The sequence below is a fragment of the Cebus imitator genome, unplaced genomic scaffold (assembly GCF_001604975.1).
Source record: "Cebus imitator isolate Cc_AM_T3 unplaced genomic scaffold, Cebus_imitator-1.0 Scaffold220, whole genome shotgun sequence".
In the NCBI taxonomy this organism is placed as follows: Eukaryota; Metazoa; Chordata; class Mammalia; order Primates; family Cebidae; genus Cebus; species Cebus imitator.
The window spans coordinates 2398882-2411099 of record NW_016107535.1 but is presented as its reverse complement, the minus strand read 5'-3'; positions in this window follow the sequence as shown (position 1 = coordinate 2411099).

Sequence of the window (12218 nt, the reverse complement as noted above, 5' to 3'; positions counted from 1 at the left end):
AAGTTATAAAATTCTGGCTGGAATGCAATATACACTGATTGAAGATCAAAAATGGTTTTGACACAATGTTTTTCTATTAATAATTGTAAGCATACACAGCCCTTTCTCTCCAGCGGATAAATTTCCTCCCTTAGTCACAGTAGGGTTGCTAAATTATTCATGTTTCCTACTGGGAAGTCAATGAATACCTGAAATGTATAAATAAAAAAAAATAGGAATTGCAGTCTATTATTTAGAATTATAAAGGTATCTAGCAGGGCAATTAAAAAATTAAGATCTATAAATGTGTGAGTAGATGTTGAGAGGAAGTATAATTTGCATTGAAGGGAATCATTAAGCATTATGTCAGTTGGAATCTGAGCAGAAAACAGATGGCACACTATTGTTGAAGACCGTTTAATGAAAAACAATTTACAAAGCTGTGGACAATGTTTAAGTAAAACAATGAGGGATGATGAAGTACCCAGATTTTACCAAGGGGCAGAGGAAAGAGGCAATTACCAGCACTTGGCATGATACATCTATGGAGAAATGCCATACTGAGGATTTGGAGATGAAACAAGTTGTGGCCATAGAGCAAAGTCATTGCCCAACCATGGCCCCAGAAAAAGGCATTGAGGGGGACAAATTTTCTCCCTCTGATCTCTTGAAGATGCTTCCCTTTGGCAAACCCATTTGGGAGACAGAGCATGGAAGCATGAACAGTGAAATTCAGAGGTCAGCCTCTTAGGTCACAGTACAGGGTAGAGAATGATGGAGAACGGCTTTGGAGAAGCACAAAGAATATCCAGCATAGATACTATCTAGGATGGCAAGCTTAAATAGATTAAAGTTGACTGGGAAAACACATAGATGTCTATAAAGAAATAATTTTTAAAAACTGTATCTTGTGAATATATACACTAATAAAGTTCACAGTAAAGAAATTTGTGTTAAATCCCTATCAGCAAATCCTTAAATTTCAAATACTATGTTGATATTTAACATTTACATTTTAAACATCTTAAATTTATCTTTGATTATATTTAAGTAGTATTCTATAAAAATTGTGATGTAATATCATTATTATTCTGTCCATCTACATTTATATTTTGGTTATCTATCTAGTAAGATCTGAAATGACATGTAAATAATGTATAAGCAATAGTTATTCCTGAGTTGTAAGGATTCTTTTTAAACTTTATTCTTTGAACTTTTCTGTATTGCTTGAGTCATAATGAATAAATAACATTTTAAGAAAATTATAAATGGTAAAACTAAAAAAATTGTATTTCTATGTGGAGAGAAAATGCACCTACTAATTTGGGGGTGACTTCTTGAAATGCTGTCTTTTCTATGAGGGCTTTGCAGGCCAAATAGTCATAATAACTTTCCATCTCTTCTGATATTCCCATTATTGACAGGATCAAAACAAGAAAACTATCATAAATGATGTCAGCTCATTTAGCATGTGTTTCAAGACAGAAAAATCAAGAATGGTAGTAGAAGTAAAAGCCAATTACTGACAAGAGGTCACTGGGAGATTCTGTGAAATAAGAAGGTGCCAAAACACAACGTGATAAACTTGAGTTAAGGAGCAAGCAGCGCAGAAGAGCTAAAGTAGCAGAGAAACAAGAGCAGAGGAAATAGTCGTTAAGAGAATCCAACAAGCTCTGGTGGATGGCAGGCAGTCCTCTCCTTTGGAATAATTTCTATGGGCCCCTATCTGTGCTTCGTGGTTTTTCTTTGCACTGCCATAAAGTGTCTGCTTGTTTCCCAGTGCACGTTGATCTTTTAGAGCATTTGATTTGGACTTTCATTATGTGCCTTGGCATATTTTGGTTTGTTTTAAAATGTACACTTTATGTGACTCATTAAATTTTCCATCTAATCATTTATTTATATTTGTATGTATTTACACATTTTTATATTATTCTATGACTATAAAATCCAATCTTATTATTTATATGAATGCTTAAATTGCCACAGATTTGGCCAGTGAGGACCCCTCGAGGCTGGCCTCTCTGTCCTTTTCACATGTCTCCGCCTTTCTTTGAGCACCTCCTTACTTTCTGACATGATAGAATGGTCCAGGATCACTTTGCGCTTTCCCTGCCCAAGTCCTGGAAGTACATATTTCTTCAAGGATCCCTAATTCCTGTTAGTGGAATGAATATTTAACAATATAGTCTTAATTTTTTCCTGGTGCAAACAGAAACATTATTCTCATTTTTTTTCTTTTTGTTGAATAATCTGAAAAAGTCTTACTTTTTCTATTATTTAAGACAATGTTTGCGTAATAACTTTTTTTCTCAAATTTCTTTATTTCAGGGCCCCATACTGATGCAATGAAAAGGAGTCGCAGAATGCCCATGTCTATCCTCTTTACTGTGTAACTGCTGAGTATAATCACTTGGAATTCATAACATCTCTCAGTATTATTCTCACATTTAAATTCTCATTTAATCTTCACATCAAACTATTGGCCATTCAATCATTTTTAATAATTTTGGGAATGGATATTTTTAATCAATGTTATGAAGAGCCAGATGCCACTTTATAATGAAACATCAGCTCCTAATTGTTATTGAGATACTGTTAGATATTAAATTGAAAAGGTAACATATTGATAGAGATTGATATTAAATTGGAAAGGCAACATGAGATATTCATATTAAATTCAAATACTATTAGAATGGACATTTAACAATATATTTTTAATTTTTCCCTAGTACAAGTAGAAAAGGTACTTATTTATTTCTTATTTGCTGAATAATCTAAAAACGTCCTCTACTCCAAATAGTCTCTCTTCTTGCCCCACTCTGGGATCTTGCTCTGTGCTGCTGAAATTGAGCTAAACACAGATATGACAGTGTGCTGTTGGCATCATTTGCATATGGTACAGGATGCTATTACAACATGATCTTTTTTCCTTGTATTCCTTCCTCCTCTACATTTGTTCCAATTTAATATCAATATTCATTATAATAATATATGTTGCATTTATAGGAATAGAAAAACAGAAAAGCACAATTATAGTATTTGATAATCATGTTCAAAATTTAATGAACAAACACATAAATATGCCAGTAACTGCAATTACAGTGAAACCAGAACTATGAGAAGATTGTACAAATTGCCAAAGGGTAAATGGATTATGGGAGCCGGGGGAAGGGCACAGTCAGAGATGGGTGAAAGGAGAAGAAAGTTATGAAGAAAAAGTGATAAATCAATAGCAGGGCAAGGAGAGCAAATGCATTCCAAATAAGGGATCACTATAAGCCGAGACGCAGTGACTTAAAAGAGCATAGGGTGTTCAGGGAACTGCAGGTAATTTAATACAGCTAAATAAACAGGGTGGACAGATAGGGAATGAGACTCAGGAGGCAAAATGTGCAGGATTTGGAATTTTATCCTGAGGTTACAGAACCACGGAAGGTTTTATACATTGGGTTAATTTATTGGTATTGCATCACTAATCCAGCCCATGTTAGGGTCAGGATGATAATTTAAAAGCCTATTGCGGCCTTTCACAGAAAAAATAATGTGCGCCAAATTGAAGGGCCTAAAATGGAGATAGAAAAGACAATGTAAGGATATGGAAGAGACAGAATCAATAGAAATTAGCAAACATTTGGATGTGGAGAGGCTGATGAAGAAGAGAGTTGAGGTTCACTCAGAAACTTTTGGCAGAGGCAGCTTGATGAACAAAAGTCTTGCTAAAGGATAACTTGGATTTGATCATCCTTGAAAGTGTAGAATCATATAATTAAATTAAGGAATATCAGCGCGTAAGAGAAGTGGAACTCAAGTTTCATAATGAAAATTTTATCTACACTTCCTTTGCGAATTAAGCTTTGACAAAATAAGAGCAACTCTGAATTTTCTAAACGTTGACTTTCCCCAAATAACCACTGTCAACTTTGACAATCTTAGTTTGACTCAGAGCCTGATATGTCAATTTTCCTTGCCATGAAGACTCAGATATATAATTTCTTTCTAAACATTGTGAATAATTCATTTTGTCTAGCAACTCAAGATTTGGCAAAAGAGAAGAAGAGGGCCAGGCGGGGTGGCTCACACCTGTAATCCCAGCACTTCGGGAAGCTGAGGCAGGTAGATCACGTGAGGTCAGGAGTTCAAGACAAGCCTGGCCAACATGGTGAAACCCCATCTCTACTAAAAATACAAAAAATTAGCCAGGCATGTTAGCAGGCACCTGTAAGCCCAGCTACTTGGGAGGCTGAGGCAGGAGAATTGTTTGAGCCCAGGAGGCGGAGGTTGCAATGAGCTGAGATTGTGCCACTGCACTCTAGCCTGGGCAACAAGAGCAAAACACCAAAAAAAAAAAAAAAAAAAAGAGAGAGAGAGAGAAGAAGAAGAGAATTTACCATGGAGTAGATGAAGTGAGGTCAAGCAAATATGTTAAACATGAACACCTGCCATTCCACACATAACGAGTTATTTTAGAAGTTTCAAGTTGAATAGTTGAATGGGCACAAAAGCCGCTGCAGAAACAGAAATACCTCTACCCAAAATGGTCTCTCTTCTTGCTACACTCTGGGATCCTGCTCTGTGCTGCTGAAAATGAGCTAAACACAGATACAACAGTGTACTGTTGGCATTATTTGCATACAGTACAGAACTCTATTACAATGTGATCTTTCCTCCTCTCTTCCTGCTTTCTCTGCATTTGTTCATATTCTGACCTATCTTCTGTTTCATCCACAATTTCAATCAAGCTCCAGAAATTCAGCTTTCTTGCCTTTGTTTGACTTGAAGTCACTGTTTTTCAGAAAGCTTCTTATCCTGGGCCATGCTTTGCCCATGAGGGGTGTCAGCACAGATTGCTGGGTTTCTGGGAAGGCCCAGGACTGAAGATCAAGGGACCTGAACTACAATTCTTCCATCTCACCTCATCTCAAATTTTCACTTCTTAAATTGGAAACAGTCATTACTTAGCTGCTACATCATAGTAAAGACTAAATAGAATTATATTTTAAGATGTACTTTGTAAGCTTAAAATGCTATACAAATGAGAGAGATTATAATTGTCATCCAATCTTTCTTAGCCAGTTTATAAACTTTTCTTAATTATATTAAAGTTAACTTCAGTGTCTTCATTTGTATTACAAGGATAAAAATGTTGCATTACCAGCATGGTTATAAGAACAAAATGAATGTTGCACAAGTCTTCGATGTATTAAATGTTAAATAAAAGGTGGTACTCTCTGTAGAATATTGCTATAATTAATATCATTCTTATTGATCCATTGGAAAGCAATTGGTGTTTGATCCTAGACTATCTACAGCGTACAAATGCCCTGGTCACTGGGGACTTTGCAGAATATACTCTGCAGAGGAGATGATGCAATTGCACAATACATGTGAAGTAATACATTGTTCATTTAAATAATAAGCGCAGCCCAGGTCATGGGCCTTTGCTTTGTACTAATACGGCATTACCTACTGCTAATACATAGAGCTTTACGAGACAGCAAGGCCAGTCTTTCTTCAGATCTGAGCCTCAATGAAATGAGGGCTAAGACGTATCCTGTGTGCATTTTAAACTATCATTGTCCGTAAGCTTGAGCTGTTAACATTTGTTCCTTCCTCTGGAGATGGGGTTGCTATAGGCACATAAGTACCATTACTATTTCAGGAATGAGAAATTCTTAGCCTGCCTTTGGTTTTAGAACCTAGAACCTGAGAATTGAATAAAACTCTAGAGGTCATTTGGCTCAACCCATTAACTGTCCAGATGATGAAAACTGGCCCAGAGGAAAAGTGACTTGCCAAAGGTTAAACAGCTTACCAATGTAGAAACCAGGCAGGATTTCCTGACTCCCATCTAGGGCTTGCTGGGTCCTTTATTTTTCACTAATTTAATTTGGTCTCCATTGGCCAAGACCACCTCGTTGTTGGCTTTCTGAGGTCGAGCACCTGGGTGGTTTCTTATCTGAGTACTGGACTACAGCCAGGCATGTGAATGGACAGGGATGGCTGACTCACACTTTGGAACACTTTGTGCCTAAGGGGCAAGGTACAGTCTAAAAGAAGGGTGTGGGCTCTGGGCGCTTCCCCATAACTCTGAAGTTGTGTCAGCATGACTGGCTGTGTAAGGGGGAAGGAGCGTGGTCTCACCCTGAAGGGCTTCTACTAATGGATTCTGGGAAGTGGAGCAGCTTTGATTACTTAGCCAACTTGGGATATGTTTAGCACAGGTAAGCAGAGCAGTGAACTAGCAGAGAGTCAGCGTGGAAAGAGTGAAAAAGCTTTCTTATTCATGCATTTATTCACTTATGCAAGAGGTATTTATTGCACAAATATTTCAGTGTACACAGCCAAGTAATATGACCCATATTCTCAACAATTTTACAATAAAATGTGAGAAACGGCAACTAAAGAGCCAGATTTTGGCCAGGGGTGGTGGCTTGTGCCTGTAATCCCAGCATTTTGGGAGGCTGAGGAGGGTGAATCACCTGAGGTCAGGAGTTCGAGACCAGCCTGTCCAACATGATGAAACCCTGTCTCTACTAATAATACAAAAATTAGCCAGGTGTGGCGGTGCATGCCTATAATCCTAGCTACTCAGTAGGCTGAGAGAGAAGAATCGCTTGAACATAGGAGGCAGAGGTTGCAGTGAGCTGAGACTGTGCCATTGAACTCCAGCCTGGGTGACAGAGGGAAATTCCATCTCAAAAGGAAAAAAAAGCCAGATTTTATGCAGTGAGATATGTGCTGTAACAGTGGTAAACACAAAGCATTATAGAAATGCCAAGGAAGGCTTTATTGGGTGTGTTTGTGTTGTGCATGTGTGTGGTGTTTAAAAAGGGTTTTCTGGAAGCGATGTCTGAGCTGAATCTTTAAAAATGCAGAGAGGTTATAATGTCAGAGGTGTTAGAAAGCATTGTTGTTCTGTAAAATGAGTAACTCGCTATGGCCAGATAATGGAAACAAAGTTAGGATTATTACAAGATCCTTGACATGTCACTGTTAACTCATAAAAATGGTCCACTTCACCTTGCTACTGAGCAGACAGAACTTTAGGGAGATAACCATTCTCCCAAGAGTGCCAAAGATCTCCAGCACCAAACCATGATTAGCTCAGATCTTCATTTTTCAAATGCCTTTTATGCTATAAACTCCGAAGAAAAAAATTAAAGAAAATTATTTCCAAGCCTTCCTGAACTTAGATGAGAAGCAGTAGTTTGGAGCTGAAGTCCCATTTTCTTAAGGAAACCATGGTATATATGTTGGTTTAGGACCCAGGTTTGTCCTGCACAAAGCTCCTCAGTCCATAATGTACCTGTAATACTTTACAAAAATAATTACATTAACTGGCTGTCAAGTATAACCAAGTTTGCAGGAGAAGATGTGCTTCAATTTGGAATGCTTGAAAAATCCCACCCTCCTGAAGTGGGAGACAGACACTTGCAGATCCTGAATGGCAGGGCCCAGGAGGCCAGGGAGGATGGATATGAAGGAAGAACATAACCATGCGGTCTTGAGGACCTGAAAAGTGTGGGGCAGAACATCTAATTCCCCAGGAGGACTAATTCCCCAGGGACACCTTGCAGCCTGCAGGTTTTTTTTTATCTTCTTATCCTTTCTTTTCTTCTTATCCTTGATATGCCAATCATCTTGTAATAATCCTCACTTTTGTTTCCATTCTCTGGCCATATTGAATTACCCATTTTCCAGAACAACCATGCTTTCTCAGATCCTTGTTCTGGAAAATGGGGAATTCAATATGGCCATCCGTGAGGCCACCCAAGATGTATGACTATGTTTTTCTTCACTCTGATGTCCCATAGATCCTTTTTGCCTGCCTGACACAAACATCAAAACGTTTGGAAGTTTCATTAAGGACTAGAAACTATGAGAAGTTAAGGAATACAAAGATATCCAGCCAGGTGCGGTGGCTCACGTCTATAATCCCAGCACTTCAGGAGGTTAAGGTGGGGTGATCAGCTGAGGGCAGGAATTCGAGATCAGTCTAGCCAACATGGTGAAACCCATCTCTACTAAAAATACAAAAATTAGGCGGACATGGTGGCACATGCCTGTAGTCCCAGATACCTGGGGGTCTGAGGCAGGAGAATTGCCTGTACCTGGGAGGCAGAGGTTGCAATGAGCCAAGATCGCACCACTGGACTCCAGCCTGGGCGATAGAGCAAGACTCTGTCTCAAGGAAAAAAAAAAAAAAACGATATCCACTACCCATTACATTTTCTTTTGGCAAGTAGGTCCTTAAAGAGAGTCAAAAGTGTATAATCAGATCCACGTTTATTGCAAAGAGGCCCAGCAATCTTTATTTAGCTGATGATCTTGGGCCAGTGTAAGCTTAGTACCCAGTACAGAAGTGCTTGGTAGGTTTTGTCTCACCTTTGCTTTGAACTTACTAAAAATAAAAAAAAAAAAAAACAGAGTGAAGGAAAGTTGGTGTGCTGATGCTTTTCAGTGTCTGAATCCCTGAGGCTTCCTATAACCATACTCTTGGGTGCTCAGGAGCAGAAAAAGGGATAGTGAGGAGAAAACATAATTTAAAAACACAAGGCAGACCCTGCTGTTACTGTCCTTTCATCAATTTTATATTCTTGCTCTTCCAATAACAACCAATACATACCTTCTGCTTAAGCATTTTCCCCAAAATGTTTAACCACTTAAAAAATTTAAAATACAGTTCATGAATTGTGAATCATGGATTCCTTCAATGTACATACTGGAAGGAATTTCAGAGGTGATTAGTGAAACCTTTTTAATTTTACAGATGAGGTAACTGAGGCACACAAAGAGACCTGAGTTTGTTCAGGCTCACAAAGGAAGCGAGAGGCATTTGCAGAACCAGAATCTCTCACTTGCCTGACCTCAGACAGTCACTCTGCCCCTCCACACTGCTATTGAAACTGACAGTCAACAGAACATTTTCAAATTTATTATTCACAAAACTCTGGGTTTGCCACAAATCAGATTGGTTAAAGTGATTTGCCTGAAGCCACACAGTTGTGAGACAGCTGTAAACAGACCCCAGATTTCTTAGATTCCAAATCCAATGCCCATAAGACCTTAAAGATGGTCATGTGGAGTTCCCCCCAAAAATGTTTGACCTATGGAATAAGTAAGTTGAGAACCTAAAAACAAATGATTACAGCAGACAATTTCTCTTTTGGGTAATTTCAGATAGCAAAAACAAAATCCCCCCAAAAATCAAAGCTTTAAATAGTAATCTTTTTGCATAATCAATGTTAAAAAAATCATTTTGTTTTCATTTCTCAAAATAGGTGATACTTTACATGGTCCATCGCATAGCAATTCAGAACACTTTCAAATTTGTGCATCTTTTACTAACACACACGGCCTGTGAGTCAAGGATGGAGAATTTTTCCCTCTGCTTTATTTGAGATACTGGTTTCACAATGTTTACTTTTTCATTTGTTATTAATTTTGAGTCATGTCACTGAAAATTAATTAATGTGGATTACTGGGTTTATTCAACATAGAAATGAGTTAACAGACATGAGAATGGACATGAGAATATTTTTATTACATTTTTTATTTAAAAATATTCTCATGTACATTAATTCTTTTGATTTTATCATTCATTGAAATAAATTTGTTATTATTATCTCCTTTTTTCACATAAGAAACGGAAGTCCAAAATTGCAAAGGTAGTAATAGCAGAAACCTGTGTTTTCTGATTCTAAATCTAATAGGTTAAACATTGCTTCTGGCACATTTCTAACTATTTTTGTTGTATTTGTTTCAATCTCATGGATAAAAACAATTTGAGAACCACATTCCCATATAATACTTGTATATTTAATTGCCTGTTTGCATCTAGGTAAACAGTGGCCCTATAGATTTCAGGCTAATGGATCATTACGTGTTGTATAATGAAGGGTTTTGCCAAAAACACTGCCACTGAAAAGGCTGTCAAAATGTGCTCAGAAAGCCTCAGCTCCTAAATACAGTAATCACCCCCTATTCACGGGAGATTTGTTTTAAGAACATCAGTGGATACTTGAAACCATGGATACTATCAAAGCTCACATATACTATGTATTTTTTTTATCTGATAATCCAGACAGCTACTAAGTGACTCGCGAGGCAGTTAATTTATACACCATGGATACACTGGACAAAGGGATGATTCATATGCTGAGCAAGATGGAGCAAGATTTTGCTTTTCAGAATGGTGCACAATTAAAAACTTATGAATTTCTGGAATATTTCATTTAATGCTTTTGGACTGCGGTTAACCACTAGTAACTGAAACTATGGAAGGTAAAGCCATGGATGAGGGGTACTAGAGCACAAGTTTCCAGTTAAATGTTCAAATTCAATCTGCTCCACAGTTAAACACATGAATTATTTTTTCGTGATCATAGTATCTTCCCTACCAGGTAAACATATGAATTATTTTTTAAAAATAAAAATTTGTATATATTCCTCTGGGCAATGAAGGTTAAACAGAAGAAGCATAGTAAAAAAAAAAATTTAAACTCATAGAATACTTTAGTATCCCTTTTTTATCTATTTAAATTATTTAATTATTCTTTTATACTTGGTCAAGGTAAAGTTTTGTTAAGTCTGATTTGATTCAATTAGGTCCATACTTAACCTACTTTTAGTACAGAATATGATTATTTTTTCAGGCTCCAAGAAAGTAGGTTTATTTTCAGTTGCCTGTATATGTAATAGATAGAAGCTCAAAGCCAGAGAAGTTTCATTCTCCTGGGTCCATGTGATGTGTTCGATTCAACCGATCATATAATACCCTGAAAATATACCCTGTCAATGCTGTTTGCTGTAGTTTATTTCAAAATAATATACATATAACCATTGGGACTGAGAGTTAGGCTAGCTTGTTTGGTAAAGGTCAACATTTAACTCTATTCTGAAACTGCTCTCAGCATTATGAAAGCCAGAATTGCACTTAGGACTCACTGTTAACCATCATCAAGCAGCAATTAAAAAAAAAAATTATGAATGAAATTTAACTTTCATATTAAAAAATCAGCTTATAAGATCTTTATACCTTCTGCAACCTCCGCCTCCCAGGTTGAAGCAAGTCTCTTGCCTCAGCCTCCTGAGTAGCTAGACTACAGGCATGTGCCACCACACCCAGCTAATTTTTTTTTTTTTTAGTAGAGACATGGTTTCACCGTGTTAGCCAGGATGGTCTCAATCTCCTGACCTTGTGATCTGCCTGCCTCGGCCTCCCAAAGTGTTGGGATTACAGGCGTGAACCCTGACACCCTGCCTAAAATCTTTATATCTACTTAAGTTACAAAGGACACTTGCGTTTTTATCAATAACTTTTCTAAACATTAAATTCTTTTTTCTTTTTAGGTACCTTTCTTTTGCAAGTAACAGTAAGCCCTAAATTAATTTAAATGATAAGGGAATTTCTGTCTCTCTTTATAAATCCTGAGGTCAGTAATTCCAGGAAAACGTAGCTGCCTATGGGGTAAATTCATGATAATTTCATAGCATTGACAACACCACTATTAAAGAGAGAGCCAAAAAAGAAGTTAATGGAATATGCTCCAGAACATGGTTTATTATAGACGATTTAATATATTCATGGTAAAATGTAACTATGATAACACATCAGTTTATTTATATCTTTACTAATGTACATGTCATAAAATATTTACAAAATGCCAGTAATGCATTAGACTTCTAAAATTAAACCCTGGACTTAAACAAATTAAAAGCAGTTAAATCTAACTTCAATTATTCTAATACTGATAAAAATGTTATGAGCAATATATTTCACAACTTTATTTTCAAGAAAAAAATAATGATTAATAATATTTCTTTTAGAAGAAATATTAATAACTCTTCTTAGATTATGAGAAAAATGAAGTCACTGAATAAGTCACTACCCCTAAAACTGGAGAGAGAGACTGGAAGATAAAGAGAATCACGACTTTACCCAAGCAGAAATCCAGAAACAGAAACTTTCATAGGAACCCGTAACAGGGTAGGAAAACCTAAATTGTAACTGATGAATCACAGAATCACTGAAGGCTGATTCTGGACAAGCCTGAGAGATAAAACTTCAGGGGAACCCAACCATGGCAGGGAGTTGAAGGGGGGCACCTTTGTGAATTTTACTAGCAGAAATTCTCCCAATTCTTCACAGCAAATAATGGAGAAAAATTTCCTCATGCTTCCAATAGGAAGGAGGAGGGCAAACATAATTATTTTGTAAGACTCTAAAGCATTTT